This window comes from Corvus kubaryi, unplaced genomic scaffold (genome assembly GCF_017639235.1).
Source record: "Corvus kubaryi isolate FWS band 111438036 unplaced genomic scaffold, C.kubaryi_AGA036_p1.0 37391, whole genome shotgun sequence".
NCBI classification, from domain to species: domain Eukaryota; kingdom Metazoa; phylum Chordata; class Aves; order Passeriformes; family Corvidae; genus Corvus; species Corvus kubaryi.
In genome coordinates this window covers 9,312,417-9,316,272 of record NW_024581130.1, presented here as the reverse complement: position 1 = coordinate 9,316,272, position 3,856 = coordinate 9,312,417, and positions in this window count along the sequence as shown.

The following is a 3,856-nucleotide window of genomic DNA, read 5'->3' as shown; positions in this document are numbered from 1 at the left end:
TGACTAATAGTCACTCGTGCAAGTCAGATGGAGATACAGGGGTCCACTTCTCCAAAAAAAAGGGTGTCTTCAGATCAGAGCTGTCTCCTCAGAGTTAGCTGGCTGCTTCCTGGTGGCTTTGAGTTGTGGCGAGTGGCTGAAATTCCAGTCCTTTTTGCTATGGCTGGGACATCTCCCTGAGGGCCCACATTTCACCATTAAAAGTACATCTGCTAATTCTTCCAGGATAAACTATTTCTGTATGACACTAGTTTGCCCCAGATTTACTAAATTTGGTTATTTCTGTTATAGCTTCTTGTGCAGGAATGACAACTGGAGTGACTCACTGAGAAGTGAACAAGAAAGATAAAGGAGTACTGACAGAAACAATCCTACACCTGATGTTTCACTCTGCTACCCCATTTCTCTTCCCTCTTTCTTGCTTCTCCTTTTCCCTGATCAAGTTTCTCCTGGAGTTTAATTTTATTTCAGTGAGATCTCTTTTCTTCTCTTCAGAAAAATTCTCCTGTGTTACAAATTTTGTCCAAGCCATGTTTTCCAAGTCTCTAGCATCTGCACATCAAATTTTACAGTAAAATAAAAATCCCATGTATAGTCTGCTGAAGGTTTTAACTTTGTAGTAGTTCATTTTAAGGGTCCTTCTCTTGTAGTGTTCAGCTTGCAACTGGTGTAATTTTGCAGAGAACCAGGCTCCCCTAATGTGAACTTTAAACATGATATGGGATGAGAGCTCCTGATTTCCAGAAAACATTTAATGATATGTAAAAGAAGCAATAGATTGGACTGAATAATAGCACAGGAACAACCAGTTCTGCATCAAATCTTTCTTGCAAATCTACTTCTGCAAGTTGATGCTCTATTCTGCCATTTGCTGCAAATGTTGTTTGCCAGCACCCGGCATTAGCTCATGGTAAGCAGTAAAAATCTCTTGTTTATCAAGCTGGCTTTTTCCCCTCATTTTCCCACTTAGAACGATGATAGCTTAGCTAGAAATAGTAAAATTTCCAATCAGGATTTCAAAGTTTTGCTTCTTTGATTGGCAGTTGTCACCTGAAAGTTGTTTCCCACCACACAGTGAGCAGGGCCATCTCCCCATGTCCTTCCTGCTTAACTGCAGAACCTTGTGGAACCCTGCTAGAGATCACTATCATAGCTTTGGGCCTCGTTCCTTTCTTCTGAGGTATTACCAAAGCAGTATTTTCCCTTTTCATATTGTCTATGTTGGCATTTTTGTTTCCATTGAAATGTTCCTAACTTGAGCTTCTGAGAGGAGCAAGTGTTTCATCTGCTTGGGGTTGTTCTCAGCAAGGGTGAAAGACCCAGTAATTTTTTGGACTGAAAGAGGCAGAGAATGGGTATTTCCTGATCCAGTTTCTATCTGTACATTAGGCTTTGTTTCTCTTGAATTCCTTGCATATCTTATTGGGTTAATACCAAGGACTTTATGGCTCAGGACTGTATTCTCATAGAGCTTTAAAGGACATTGTTCTTGGCTGGTATTTTCAGACACCACTATAATTCAAAAATAAAAACAAAAAAGGAAAGGAAAAAAAGGATAAGATTATATGTGGTGTTTATATTCATGTTTGTACCTGTAGGGATGTGTTGTTGGGGAGGTTTGGTGAAATGATAAAAAGGTTATGAAAGGCAGTTAATCCATCCTGCGAAATCAGGAACTTCTAACAGCACTAATTTAATTCTGGGAGTGCAATGAAAAGGGCCAGGATGATGTAAAGGTAGCACAAAAAAAGGAATTGAAAAATTATAATGGAAAAATCTGTATTTCAAGCACTGTCAGGAATATATTTTTGCATGGAGAGTATTCAGTGAATGATCTGCAATAAAACTGAGTGAGACACAGAAACAACACAGAGATGTTTGTGTCACTCTGCAACTTCCACTGGAGATAAATATGAAATACACTCGTATTTCTTGGGAGATCTATTTTAAGCCTTCCTCCTTCCAATGCACCCTTAGTTTTGCAGTGGATTTGTAACGAATTTCTTGTTTCTGATGAAGTCATGTTCATCTTTTCAATCCATGAAATGGCTTCAGAGTTCTGTCCTCGCTATTTAAATGGTTACCTTAAACCAAGAGCTCACAGTTCCCAAAATATATGTTGAGAGACAAGAGTCCTGATTTCTCTCAGTCAAATCTCTTTATCCCCTATTTTCTGTTACACAAAGAAAACCATCTGTCACGTTGTCATTAAACTTATTTTTCTATTAACCACAAAGTAGAAAAATGTCTGGTAAATTGAAGTTGCCTCAGTCTTTAACTGGGTTTATTCTTTGTTTAAGTAATTGGACTTTGTGATCTTAAAGGTACTTTCCAACCTTAATGGTTCTGTGAGTGCTGGGAGGTGGTGAGGGTTTATATTTTCTCATTATTAATATGCTTTTATTTGAATGCACAAAGAATTGACTGGAAAGAAGCACTGGAAAATATATTAAGCAAAACCACAAGGCTTCTGAAATGCAGAAACCCACTGTCAAAACTACCAACACGTCTCCTCAGTTTGAAACACCAAAGTCACACTCCTGGCATCAAATTTTACATCACCTGCCTTGAATTTGACATCCTATGTCTCTTTAGGAAACTTAAAATATTACATTTCTTGGTACAGACTGGAACTCAATGTTATTTAGTTACAGTTGTTCTGATTAGCTGCAAAAAAAAAAAAAAAAAAAAGAAAAAGAAAAAATTGATTGGAACATATTATTTTCCTAAATTGGATTTTCCATTCAGGCTAAGGAGGATCAGGTCCAGAAATGAGTCACAGATCAAAGATAGCTTTGCATCTCTTATTTTTCAGGGCTTTATAAAGTTCTTTAGTGGGAAGAAATTAGGATAATTTTCAGCACATGGAAGAGCGAGGAGATTAAAGATCAGGAAAAAAATCTTTCCATCCTATCTTTCATGGTTATCTGATATCAGTTCAGTAATACCAGTATTTTCTTTTTCATTTCAGAGCCTATAAAAAATTAATTTAAAAAAACCCAACAGAAATGGCCAGGTGAACTCAAGTGAGACTTGATATTTACACTAAAGATTGAAAGTCCAAAATGAAGAGCTGTGTAAGGTAGTAAATGGTATCCATGATTCGTTGCCCAAAATAACACCTTGCAAAGGAGATGATATCTGAGATCCCCCAGAGATAAAAGGAAAATCTTCTGTGATATGATTGGCCTCTGCCCCTAGAAAACAGCGTGATTTATAAAGTACTTTTTGCATTAAGGCAAGTGATGGAAGAATCAGGTGAGACAGTGGTGAGGCTTTACGATAGAAATCTTATTTTCTGTCCTGACTTTTAAGATTAAGCCTCAAATTTTGTAACACTTGTGTCACAGCACCACATAACTTTCAGAGGAAACTGAGTAGTTGGCAATGCAGAAGGCAAGCTGAATTCCCTTCTGAGGATATGCAGAAGTCATTGGGGTGTCTGCAAGCTGATAGACACAGTGAGGAGAGTCTCCAGAATGAAGTATTAGTTTAAAACCTTACATTGACTGCATCATATTCTTGAAGATTCACAGATTTTTTTCAGCATTTGGAGGAAAAAAATCACAAATGAGATAATCGTCCCGCAATTATTGATAGAATGGGATGCTCAGCAGTAGCAAAACTAATCTGGAATTCAAGTCAGGGGAAGGGAAAGTCATTAGCTATGCTGCGTAAAGCAGACATATACAATCAATGCGTGAATGTCACGTTTGTCAGGCCAAAGTGATGGGAAAAGACTTCTACTAAAAGAGAGAAAATTGAACACATCTATAACAGTGCAAGATAGTTCATATCCTGTTGTAATTGCAGTGCACTTCAAGCAGAATGAGAATAGCAAGGCGGGGGGGGGGGG